Here is a 13,555-nt window from a genome sequence, read left to right as displayed (position 1 = left end):
CTACAGCAAACCTGAAGGGCGAGGTGTCGTGCCGCCCCCAGCCCTTGCTGCTCTTCAGCCCCGGTTCTCACACCCCCAGAGAAACTACCGGCCGCCGTTTCTTACATTCCTGTCTTCCAGAATGGCTTTGTACTTGTACAGATAGACGTGAGTACGCATCCTTGCCTCCTCACCCCTCACAAATCAGCATATTATGCATGATGTTCCTTACCTTACTTTTCCCAGTTAATAACATGTCTCCGAGGACTTTATATATAGTTTAGATAACTTTTACTTTATTTTTTAGCACAATTGTCATATTCCATTGTTTGTCTCTTTTTTTTTTTTTTAAGTTTTGATTATTTCCAAATGTTGGCCCTTATGTCATGCTTAGCGACCGAGCCAGTACAAACATCAGTTTGCTCCCTTCCGGTGGATCTGTAAATTCTGAAGAGCAGAATTCTTGTCAGAGGCCGTTTGCTCTCCCAGACAGTGAGATAGGAAATGGGTTACACCATAAAGGAATACAACTGGGCAGGCAAACCATGGGGATGAAGAGAACTCAGAAGCCAGCCAGGCACCGCGGGGAACCAACTACACAGGGAGCCATCAACAATCAAGCCAGGTGTAGAGAGGAGACTCCGAGGCAGACGCAGGCAGATCTCTGAGTTTGAGGCCAGCCTGGTCTGCAGAGAGAGAGTGCCAAGACAGCCAAGGCTACACAGAGAAACCCTGTCTCAAAAACAAAACGACCACGTCCCCTGGATGGGGAGGCCTGGTGACACTCAGAGGAAGGATAGCAGGCTACCAAGAAGAGACTTGATACCCTATGAGCATATACAGGGGGAGGAAGTCCCCTCAGTCACAGTCATAGGGGAGGGGAATAAGGGGAAAATGGGAGGGAGGGAGGAATGGGAGGATACAAGGGATGGGATAACCATTGAGATGTAATATGAATAAATTAATAAAACAAAACAAAATAAAAACAAAAACACCAAAAAAAAGTGCACAGTATATATATGAAGTGAGGGTGCTTGAGGCTAACATGGAGGCCAGCCTGAGCTACACAAGGAGTTCCTAGCCTGAGCTACACAGGGTGTTCCTATCTGAACAACAAAATGAAAAGCATTTAGAGGTGATGGGTAAAAGTAAATGTTCTGTAATTGGTCATAGTAATAGTTGAACAGTTGTGTGAATAATGAACCAGATATGTGTGTGTGTGTGTGTGTGTGTGTGTGTGTGTGTGTGCACAGCAGCATGGTGAACCACATATGTCTGTGTGTGTGTGTGTGTGTGTGTGTGTGTGTGTGCAGGTGTGTGTGTACAGCAGCATGCTGGGCTTTTTTAACATAATTTTTTTAGATTATTTATTTATTTATTTATTTATTATGCATACAGTGCTCTGCCTGCATGTACACCTGCACAGCAGAAGAGGGCACCAGATCTCATCATAGATGGTTGTGAGCCACCATGTGGTTGCTGGGAATTGAACTCAGAACCTCTGGAAGAGCAGCCAGTGCTCTTAACCTCTGAGTCATCTCTGCAGCCCCCGCATGGTCGAGATTTTTAAAGCACACAGTTGAAGCTGGATTCAGAGGATCATAGTTGCACTCCAGGCACGTGGGGTGAAGGCAGGATTGCCTCAAGTGCAAAGACAGCTGTTCTGCATAGTGAGTGGCAGCCCCAGGGCCACACAGTGAGACCTCAAACTCACAAAGAGAACATATGCACGCGCATGCGTGTGTGTGTGTGTGTGTGTGTGTGTGTGTGTGTGTGTGTGCACCCGTGCGTGCATGTGTGTACATAATTGATTGGCAGAGGAGGAGGCTGAAGTCGATAGCACAATGCCTTCTTACTTAAGTTTAGAATGCATACATATTCAAAACAACGTTCCATCCTTAACAAGGATGTGCATATTTTCCAGGACATGGAGCAGCTCATTAGAGTGCTTGTGGGGTGTGAGGAGCAGGAGAGACGGAGATTGCAATGGAACTGAAGAAGGGACTGGAAAATCATATCTAAGCGAGAGGCCTCGTCAGCTTGCACAATCTAAGGACACCATGTGACCTCCTGACTCACCAGAGGCTTGGGTGGAGGTGGTGATGGGGAGCAATCCAGACCACAGAGTTAAGTCTTGAGTCAGTCACTCCTGTGCTCATGACCCAGCGGGAAACAGAAGAAAAAACAGGCCCGCCATGGTCTCGTCACCTTGCTGAGGCAGGTGCTTGTGAGGCACTGTGATCGTGCAGGTTAGTGAGGGGCTGTGATCGTGCAGGTTAGTGAGGGGCTGTAATCACACAGGTTAGTGAGGGGCTGTGATCGTGCAGGTTAGTGAGGGGCTGTGATCGTGCAGGTTAGTGAGGGGCTGTGATGGTGCAGGTTAGTGAGGGGCTGTGATCGTGCAGGTTAGTGAGGGGCTGTGATGGTGCAGGTTAGTGAGGGCTGTGATCGTGCAGGTTAGTGAGGGCTGTGATGGTGCAGGTTAGTGAGGGCTGTGATGGTGCAGGTTAGTGAGGGCTGTGATCGTGCAGGTTAGTGAGGGCTGTGATGGTGCAGGTTAGTGAGGGGCTGTGATCGTGCAGGTTAGTGAGGGCTGTGATCGTGCAGGTTAGTGAGGGCTGTGATGGTGCAGGTTAGTGAGGGGCTGTGATGGTGCAGGTTAGTGAGGGGCTGTGATCGTGCAGGTTAGTGAGGGCTGTGATCGTGCAGGTTAGTGAGGGGCTGTGATCGTGCAGGTTAGTGAGGGGCTGTGATTGTGCAGGTTAGTGAGGGCTGTGATCGTGCAGGTTAGTGAGGGCTGTGATGGTGCAGGTTAGTGAGGGGCTGTGATGGTGCAGGTTAGTGAGGGGCTGTGATGGTGCAGGTTAGTGAGGGCTGTGATGGTGCAGGTTAGTGAGGGGCTGTGATCGTGCAGGTTAGTGAGGGCTGTGATGGTGCAGGTTAGTGAGGGGCTGTGATCGTGCAGGTTAGTGAGGGCTGTGATCGTGCAGGTTAGTGAGGGGCTGTGATCGTGCAGGTTAGTGAGGGCTGTGATGGTGCAGGTTAGTGAGGGGCTGTGATCGTGCAGGTTAGTGAGGGCTGTGATGGTGCAGGTTAGTGAGGGGCTGTGATCGTGCAGGTTAGTGAGGGCTGTGATGGTGCAGGTTAGTGAGGGCTGTGATCGTGCAGGTTAGTGAGGCGCTGTGATCATGCAGGTTAGTGAGGGGCTGTGATCATGCAGGTTAGTGAGGGGCTGTGATCGTGCAGGTTAGTGAGGGCTGTGATCGCACAGGTTAGTGAGGGGCTGTGATCGTGCAGGTTAGTGAGGGCTGTGATGGTGCAGGTTAGTGAGGGGCTGTGATGGTGCAGGTTAGTGAGGGGCTGTGATGGTGCAGGTTAGTGAGGGCTGTGATCGTGCAGGTTAGTGAGGCGCTGTGATCATGCAGGTTAGTGAGGGGCTGTGATGGTACAGGTTAGTGAGGGGCTGTGATCGTGCAGGTTAGTGAGGGGCTGTGATCGTGCAGGTTAGTGAGGGGCTGTGATGGCGCAGGTTAGTGAGGGGCTGTGATCGTGCAGGTTAGTGAGGGCTGTGATGGTGCAGGTTAGTGAGGGCTGTGATCGTGCAGGTTAGTGAGGGCTGTGATGGTGCAGGTTAGTGAGGGGCTGTGATCGTGCAGGTTAGTGAGGGCTGTGATCGTGCAGGTTAGTGAGGGCTGTGATCGTGCAGGTTAGTGAGGGGCTGTGATCGCGCAGGTTAGTGAGGGGCTGTGATCGTGCAGGTTAGTGAGGGCTGTGATCGTGCAGGTTAGTGAGGGGCTGTGATCATGCAGGTTAGTGAGGGGCTGTGATCATGCAGGTTAGTGAGGGGCTGTGATCGTGCAGGTTAGTGAGGGCTATCATCGCGCAGGTTAGTGAGGGCTGTGATGGTGCTGGTTAGTGAGGGGCTGTGATCGTGCAGGTTAGTGAGGGGCTATGATCCTGCAGGTTAGTGAGGGGCTGTGATCGCGCAGGTTAGTGAGGGGCTGTGATCGCGCAGGTTAGTGAGGCACTGTGTGATCACACAGGGAAATGAACGGCCTAGCCAGATCTGCTGTTAAACAAAGAGTCATAGCCACTGGGCAAGGTGACGCCCAAGCCTGCCATTTTGGTGGTCTTGGTACTTGGAAGGTGGAGGCTGGCGGATCAGAAGTTCAAAGTCATCCTCAGCCTCCTAGGGAGAATCTGAAGCCAGGCTGGGCTACAGGAGCATGGTTACTTTGTAAAGATAGATAGATGGACAGACAGACAGACAGATGATAAATGAGATATATAGATAGGTGACAGACAGACAGACAGATGATAGAATACTGATATAGATTAGATAGATGATAAATAATAGAAGACTGATAGATGATGGATATAGACAGATAGGTGAGATAGCTAGATGATAGGTAGATAGACAGACAGACAGACAGACAACAAGCCTAGCAGTGGTATATATAGCATCCCTGTCTCCAGTTTACAGTGCTCTTTGCTGTTCCCTGGCTCCAGCCCCTGGCTCTCTCTCTTATCTCCCCGACTTCCTCCTCCAGGAGCAATAGCTGAGCGGCAGCTCAAAGGGAAAACCTAAGGCTACATAGATGTATTTGTTTATTTCTCTAGTTGTGTTTACTTGGATTAGAAAAGAGCTCTCCATCCTGTGTTTTACTGGCAGCTCCCTTTGGATCAATACTGTAGTTAGATCATTTGAGAAATGAAATTTACTTTCACGCCCCCACTGTTCCCTTAGTTACAATCTTGCGCCATCAGATCTGCCTGAGGTGGCAGCGGCCTTTGGAAGCACCTGCGAGGGAACAGTCTTTCTTACCTAGCCTGAAGCTGTTTTCTGATGTAGCCAGTATCTTCATTTTTTTTTCTCTAAACTACATTTAAGCAGACTTAACAAGGTCTTAAAATAGATACAAAGTGGTTTTACCCCACAAGGGGATTCTTAAAATACTAAAGTACTGTTTTTAAGCATAGTCAAGAACTTCAGAACACGAATTTACATTGCAAACACTTTCTATGCTAATTACAAAGTATTCTTTCTCCAGCCCATAGGTAATAGTTTATGTTTCTGTTTGCACCGGGAATGAATGCAGTTCATTCTTTTTTCTTTTCTTTTTTTAACTAGGGCCCCCTTGTTCAAAATGGTCTTTCCTCCAGGCATGGAGGGGTACAGCTTGAAGGAGAAGGAAGGAGGAACAGGAGTCCCAGGCCTCCTCAGCTGCATAGTGCCTTCGAGGCCAGTCTAGGTTACACAGGACAGAGGGGAAGGAAGGAAGGAAGGAAGGAAGGATGGAAGGAAGGAAGGAAGGAAGGAGGAAGGGAAGGAAGGAAGGAAGAGCAATCTGTCCACAGTGCTTCCAGATCTACATATTTTAAAAGAAAAGAATTCAGGTGTAAACTGGAGAATTTGAGGGGGGAAAAGCCTTCCTACAGCTATTTTGAAAAAGAGATTGTGACCCTCAGCGCCTTGAGGTCCCGCCACCACTGAAGCTCCGCACACTGACCGCCCCTTGAAAACTGAAGGCTCAGCAGTCCTCAAACAAAGCTTCTCCTGTCCAGGGGCCTCACCTCACTCTTTATTTTTTGAGACGGGATCTTACTACATCGCCAGGTAGCTTACACTGACCTCGAACCCTTGAACTTAGTGATCCTTTGCCTCAGCCTCCTGGGAGCCAGCATGAGGGGCTGTTCCAGTGCAGCTAAGCCCCTCACTCCTGGCGACAGTTGGCCCTTCTAACTGAATCAACACACTTTCCTTTCCCACCAATTTCCCACCAACTTGCTCCAGGCAGAAACCTCCATGCCCTCACCTCTCTGCGCCCACCCCCACCCCCCTCACCCCCCACCCCCCTCACCACCACCCCCTTCTCCCTCCTGTCCCCTTTACGGGCGCATTATTGGGAAAATGTCTGCCTGCTCTCTCCCACTCACTCCTCAGCCCACTGCCTTCTGATTTTGCCATGGAAACTGGTCTCTTGGAGGTTACCTCTGGCCTCCTTGTTACTAAATCCAGTGGCCCCTCTTCCTCCTTCCTAATTTAATCCCACTAACTGTGCCACCTCTGGCTTTTCCCACCACCCACGGCAGGTGTCTTTCCACTCACTGCTTTGTCCATCTGCTCAGCGCAGGGGTGCCTGGCACTGGGTCCTCTTGTTTTGCACACCTTCCTGGATCGGTTCAATGCTACTTGGTGTTGAGGCATATCAACGACCTCCAAATCTGTCTTGTTTGTTTCCTGAGACAGGGTCTCAAGCAGCTCAGATTGGCCTTGAATGTACCGAGGATTACCCTGAACTCCAGATTCCCCCGTCTCTACTTCTGGAGCGCCGAGAGACAGGCCTGGACCACTGTGCCTCGTCTACGGAGGGATCAAACCCAGGGCTTTGCATATGCTCAGTAAACACCAGACAAACTCAGCTGCATCCCCAGACGCCAAACTCTGTGTCTTGACCCCTCTCCCTTCTGGGCTCGAGGTCTCCAACCTTTTGGATGGTTCTTTGGCACAATCATGTCCGACACAGACCTCCCCCAACTGTTTAGCCCCAGCCTGGGAGTGACCCACTTCAGCCCAACAAATACAACATTCATTCATAATTTTCTGTTCCCTCCCACCAGCTCCTCATGCCAGTCAACTGAAACTCACCCACCTGCCTCCCGAGACCTCTCTCCACCACTCCTCGGTTCCCAGCAGGCTTGCCTAAGCCACTGAGCCCTGTTCACCTCACTCGCCCTAGCCCATCCAAGTGGAAAAGTCCCCCTCAGCTATGAATGCACACCGCCGCCCTAATCAGGCCTGCAAACGTAGACACTCTGTGCTAACAGCCTCACCAACCTGCAGCTCGGGGCCCAGGCTCCCTCCCCAGCTCCCCTCCCTCCCACCGCCCAGCCCCACTGAACTCCTTTTCCACTCTCTAGTTCCCTTTGCCTCCAGGCCTTTGTACATACTGTCCCCTCTGTCTGGGACACGCTCAGCCTGGCCAACTGGCACTCATCGGTACACCTGTGGGTGTCGGAGATGGAGTGGACCTTGAAAGGTGGCAGACGTGGGTCTCAGTTCCAGCTCTTCTGAGCTGCATAGACCAAGTCTGCCAACTCACTTCTCAGGGTCCCGTCCTTAGAAAGGGCCATAACAAGACCCCATGTGCACTAGCTCTTCAGCCACCCAGCCACCTCCACCTGCGTGACTTCTCCTCCTCCTTCCTTATTCACGGATGGATAGCTGTGGCCCCTAGGGAGCGCGTAAGCAACACAGCCAGCGTGGCGTGGCCCAGCGCAGCACCCCCAGGCACCCCATCAGCTCCCATCTCCTAAACCAAGCTCTGCATTCCAGAGAGGGCAGGTCTGAAGGCAGCCTGGGGAGGAGGAGCGGGGAGGAGGAAGAGGCTGCCAACGAGAGGGCTCTTCAGGACCTAACCTTGTTCCCAACGGCTGACTGAGGGCAGCTGCATTGGACGGTGAGAAAGTCCTGCATCTCTAGCCAGACAGCAAGGGGGAGCGGGGGTTCCCTGGACTCCAGTGTAAAACAAACACGGCTGAGGCCAGGGAGGTGGCTCAGTGATAGAGTGCAAAGCTCACGCAAAGCCCTGGGTTCGATCCCAGGTGCCACACAAAACCAGGCTTGGAGTAGATGCAGGAAGAGCTGGAGTTCAAGGCTACCCTTGGCTACATAGTGAGTCTGAGTCAAGCCTGGGCTACAAGAGACATTTCGTCAAAAGCAAGCAAGCACACAAAATTCACCTTGAAAATGAAGAAATGAGCCTGGCGTGGTGGCTCACGCCTACAACCGCAGCATCTGAGGAGCAGAGGGAGACCATTGCTACAGAGTTGAAGCCAGAGGGAGACCATTGCTACAGAGTTGAAGCCAGAGGGAGACCATTGCTACAGAGTTGAAGCCAGAGGGAGACCATTGCTACAGAGTTGAAGCCAGAGGGAGACCATTGCTACAGAGTTGAAGCCAGAGGGAGACCATTGCTACAGAGTTGAAGCCAGAGGGAGACCATTGCTACAGAGTTGAAGCCAGAGGGAGACCATTGCTACAGAGTTGAAGCCAGAGGGAGACCATTGCTACAGAGTTGAAGCCAGACCAGACCACACAGTGCGTACAAGGCCCTCTGGGACACAGAATGAGACCATGTTGCAAAAACATAAAAAGAGAAAACTTTAAAGAAATAAAACTCTGAATGAGGTGTTTATGTGTATAGTCGGTAACACTAAGTGGAGATGCGTACTGAACAATTCTTTATTGTGTGTGTGTGTTTTTTTAAGATTTATTTATCTACTATGTATACAGCATTCTGCCTGCTCGCCAGAAGAGAGCACCAGATCTCGTTATAAATGGTTGTGAGCCACCATGTGGTTGCTGGAATTGAACTTATGACCTTTGGAAGAGCAGTCAGTGCTCTTAACCTCTGAGCCATCTCTCCAGCCCGCTACTGAGGGATTCTTGCAGCACGGATGAAGTGGAGAAGCAGAACTCTTTGCAACCAGGTCTCTACAGATGATTTACAAATAAGGCCCCGTGTTTGGCATTGCTTCATCCCACAGATGCACTTTCTCCCTCCCTTTGTTCGTGTGTTGCACACCTGACACACACCCCAAGTCCTTTCTTTTATCTTTCTCTGTTCCCCAGTCTGCTTTCAAATTCTTTTCTCCCTTCTTTTAAATTTTTTTCTATACAATATATTTTGATCATGTTTTCCCCTCCCACAACTCCTCCCAGATCCTCCCTCCCTCCTCCTCCTCACCCAATTTTATTCTTTCTCTCTAAAAATTAAAGCCAAAAACCCCACAAAAAGAACCAATGAGATTTTAAAAATTTACCAAAACAAACAAAAAGTGCACAGAGAGAGAGAAAGAGAGAGAGAGACAGACAGACAGACAGACAGAGACAGAGTGTGTGTGTGTGTGTGTGTGTGTGTGTGTGTGTGTGTGTGTGTGTGTTTAGTTGCTGTTGACCAACTACTGCTGGGCATGGGGTCTGCCCTGGAGTGTGGTTACTATAGACAGTGAGACTCTATTGGAGAAAACTGATTTCCCTTTGCTAAAGAACATCAATAGCAAATAGCTTCTGGGTACAGGCTGGGACCCTGTCTGGCGTAGGCATGTGCTGGTCTTGTGCGTGCTGCCACAGTCTCTGAGCTCCTGTGTGTATCAGTCCTGCTGTCTCTGGGAGACATTGTCTCTTTGCAAGCTTTCCACTTCTTTTTTTCTAATAGATCTCTGAGCCTTGAGGGGAGGGGTTTGGTGGAGACACCCCGTTTAGAATCGAGTGCTCTGAAGTCTCTGACTCTCTACACATTGTCCACTTGGTGGTGGTGGGTTTGGGTTGAGGATGGACCCCGATAGGTTCATATGTTTGAAAACGTGGTCTCCAAGCTGGGTTGTGGTGGCGCACGCCTTTAATCCTAGCACTCGGGAGGGAGAGGCAGTGGATAGCTATGAGTTCGAGGCCAGCCTTGTCTACAAAGCAAGTCCAGGACAGCCAAAGCTACACAGAGAAACCCTGTCTCAAAAATCCAATAAATAAATAAATAAATAAATAAAATAAATAAAAAGAGAAAGAAAGAAAAAAGAAAACGTGGTCTCCAATTGCTGGAACAGTTTGGGAAGGGTTACGAGGTACAGCCTTGTTGGAGGCATGGACTGCTGCTCCCCGTTAGCTCTCTCTGCCTCATGCTATGGGTGAGGTCGTTGTGTAAGTTGTTAGCCATGGCCCCAATGCCATGCCTGCCTGCCTGCCTGTTGCCATGCCCCCCACCGCGATGGCCACGGACTCTAGCCCTCTGCAATCATAAGCCCCCAAATTAAACACTTCTCTTCCTAAGTTGCCTAGGTCACAGTGTTTTATCATGTCATTACAAAAGTAACTGAGACACGGGGCTCTGTGTTAATTCCTATCCTCTCCAAGAAGCATCTCTGACGAGGACTGAATCACTCATCTATAAGTGTAACGTGCGAGAAGTGCTCGTGCTGCAGCGTCCCCTCGGCAGGACCAAGGTGGTAAGTCTCCCGCTTGGCCTGTGTCCTATCTGGTCTCAGGACCTCGGTCACCTTGGTTGTGTCGAGCATGGGCTCCATCTCATGGGATGGGCCTTAAATCCAGTCACAAAGAGCTTGGTTACCCCCATACCATTTATGCCGCTACTGCACCGGGCTATTTGAAAGGAACCTGGGTGATCCTTGTTGCTTCAGGCTTCTGAACTCAGGGGCTACAGGCATGCACCCCTGTGTCTGGCCTGAGGAGGTCCTGTATGGCCCAGGATGGCCTTGAGCCTTCTGTATAGCCAAGGATGGTTTTGAACTTTCTTTCTTTCTTTCTTTCTTTCTTTCTTTCTTTCTTTCTTTCTTTCTTTCTTTCTTCCCCCACCCCCCAGACAGGGTTTCTCTGTGTAGCCTTGGCTGTCTCAGACTCGCTTTGTAGACCAGGCTGGCCTTGAACTCACAGCGATCCGCCTGCCTCTGCCTCCCGAGTGCGAGGATTAAAGGCGTGCACTGCCACCGCCGCCGCCACCACCCGGCAGGTTTTGAACTTTCAGTCCTTCCGTCTTCACCATGTGAATACAGAAATGACAGGAATAAGCCACCGTGCCCCGCCTGGCCATTTGCTTATTACTGAAAAGGAGAAGCAGTCTATTCTGAAAATGAGGGACGAACTTCCACGAGCTCCATCCTACTAAATGGAAGCCATTTATTTTGTTGCACATGGACTGCACACGCTTGCCACCGTGGTGCGTGTCACTTGTCACTTAGCGTCTGGTACTTCTCAGTTAGCATCTCATAAATATTTAAATATCTCTACAGAGTTTGTAATCATTTTAATGACAGTATAATATTTAAGTTTATCATGTAATTTATAAATCCATATATACGTACACACATTTCTCTTTTTTTCCAGCATAATCACGCTTTGTAGGTACGGCTATTTTAAATTAGCTTTTGGTAGGGTTTTTTTGTTTTGTTGTTATTTTCTGTTTTGTTTTTCTTTTTTTTTTAATTTTTAAAACATATTTTATTAATTTATTCATATTACATCTCAATTGTTATCCCATCCCTTGTATCCTCCCATTCCTCCCTCCCTCCCATTTTCCCCTCACTCCCTTCCCCTATGACTGTGACTGAGGGGGACCTCCTCCCCCTGACATCTAATGTTTTTAAGTCATTCATATTTTCCTTCTTTTCTGTTTAGTTCCTTCTTCTCTTTATCCTTTTTTTCTTTTTCTTTTTTCTTTATTAATTTATTCTTGTTACATCTCAATGGTTATCCCATCCCTTGTATCCTCCCATTCCTCCCTCCCTCCCATTTTCCCCTTATTCCCCTCCCCTATGACTGTTCCTGAGGGGGATTATCTCCCCCTGTATATGCTCATAGGGTATCAAGTCTCTTCTCAGTTTGTTTGTTTGTTTGTTTGTTTTTGCTGTTGTTTGGTTTTTTTGCTTGTTTGCTTTTTTTTTTTTTTGACACAGGGTTTCTCTGTGTAGCCTTGGCTGTCCTGGACTTGATTTGTAGACCAGGCTAGGCTCAAATTCACAGAGATCTGCCTGCCTCTGTCTCCCTGAATGCAGGGATTGCAGGTGTGCGCCACTGTGCACTCTACAGTGTGAGACCCTGTCTCAAAAAAAAAGGGGGGGGGATGATATAGTCAAGAAGAAATTATTTGTAAATTCGCTGAACAGAAAGATCCTGTAAACATTTTGCTGTATGTCTTTCCAGCTCTTTTATGTATAATTTTAGGTTATACTGTACATACTTTATAGCCTGTTTTTCCCAACCCTAATTATATACCATAAGCGTACTTTTGTGTCATTACTTTTAAGTGTGTGCTCTTGAGGTTGCTCATGCTATGCCTGTGCTCCACCCCAGCCCCTGAGAAATATTTTTCTACAAGCCTTTGTGGGGGCCTGAACCTGGTAAGGACGGGTCTCTCTCTGTAAACACTGACTTGTCGGCAGCTTCGGGAGCATGTCTGCTCACAGTATTTCTTTGGGGTGAATTCCTACAACTGGAATTACAGGGCCAAGAAGCACACAGAGGAGCTGGAGAGATGCTCGGTGGTTGGGAGCACCGGCTGCTCTTCCAGAGGACCCGGGTTCAAGGTGGAGCACCCACACGGTGGCTCACAACTGTCTGTAAGTCCAACTCCAGAAGATCTGGCACCTGTGGCCTCCACAGGCACCTGAATTCATATGTATATACCCACATACAGACATGCACACCCACACACAGCTTAAAATAATAAATAAAAAATTTAAAGCATATATGGAGCCTTGGAACAATTGCTAGGTGTGAAATCAAGAGGCCCAAGGTTTATGAAATCTGTAGAGGTTCCTGCTGTCGCTGGTCCGCTCATCCCAAGAGAGGAAGAAATGGAAAGAGGGGTGATGGGCTGCCTTGCTTTCAGGAGTGCATCTTTAACAGGGGAAGATGGGCTGGGCTTTTGTCCTCTTAGGGCCAGGGTTCTCAATCGGTGGGTCTTGACCCTTTTGGGGGTCCGATGACCTTTTCACAGTGGTCACATATCAGATATCCTGCATATCAGACACTTATTTTCCAATTCATAACAGTAGCGAAATTACAGCTATGAAGCAGCAACAAAATAATTGTATGGTTGGGGGGGGGGTCAGCACAACACGAAGGGCTGTGTTGAAGGGTCCCAGCACTAGGAAGCGTGAGAGCCACTGCCTTAGACTCTCCTACATAGAGACTTAGAAGGCATGCACCTTTTCTTGGGTCTCTCCCTCCCTCTCTCCCTCCCTCCCTCCCTCCCTCTCTCACATTGCTTCCTGTGGGGAGGCCCCAGCATTTCTAGGCAATGGCATGCTTCAAAGGATGCGGCTTCTGTTTTACTGGCTGCATGACTCGGGAAGTCACTCGTGCATCTGAGGCCTCAGTTTGCCCATCTGCCCCACAAACCCAATTGTGCCTGCTCTGCATACACATCATCATCTTAAAGAGGAAGAAGAGTAGCACATCAGGTCTGAAGCCCTGATCTTGCTCAGCCCACCATGACGCAATGGTGTTCACCACTAGCTCCATCTTGGAAATCAGGAGAGAAGGTGGCAGACGAAGTTGCCTGTAATCCTGGCACTCAGGAGAGGGAGACAGGCAGTGCAAGAGTTCAAGGCCTTATGTACCTATGTAGTGACCTACAGGCCAGCCTGAGCTACATGAGACCCTGCCTCAAGAAGAGAAAAATGGAGGAGGAGGAGGGGGGAGGAGGAGGAGGAAGAGTGGAGGAAGAGGAGGAAAGGAAGGAGGAGGAGGGGAGGAGGAGGGGAGGGAGAGGAGGGGCAGGAGGAAGAGGGGAGGGAGAGGAGGAGGAGGGGAAGGGGAGGAGGGGCAGGAGGAGGAGGAGAGGAAAGAGGGGGAGGAGGAGGAGGAAAGAAATGGTGCCAGAGAGGGTTGAATCAAGGGATTTCACTCACCTATCATGGCTGCTCACTTTGGGGCCCCTCTGAGCACTGGGCAGCAGGTGGGTGAGTGAGAACCTCCTCAGACAGACGGGCCCCCAGTGGCTGGCTGCATTCTGGAGTTGTAATCGCTAGCCCCCCTATTGTAGTGGCTGCGACAGCA

At 49.6% G+C, this 13,555-nt stretch overlaps 1 long non-coding RNA gene across 1 annotated transcript in view; it reads right to left on the bottom strand.

Moving 5' to 3' along the window:
* Window positions 1-13,555, bottom strand: part of LOC311579315 — a 25,354-nt gene extending 11,799 nt beyond the window's left edge. The window contains exon 1 of the long non-coding RNA XR_014773120.1: window positions 13,408-13,555. This is a non-coding gene — a long non-coding RNA (uncharacterized lncRNA). The remainder of the gene's footprint in view (window positions 1-13,407) is intronic.

This window comes from Acomys minous (assembly GCF_964271855.1).
Source record: "Acomys minous genome assembly, chromosome: 12".
Taxonomy (NCBI): domain Eukaryota; kingdom Metazoa; phylum Chordata; class Mammalia; order Rodentia; family Muridae; genus Acomys; species Acomys minous.
The sequence above is the reverse complement of the archived record's forward strand: the minus strand, read 5'-3'. Positions and strand labels throughout refer to the sequence as shown.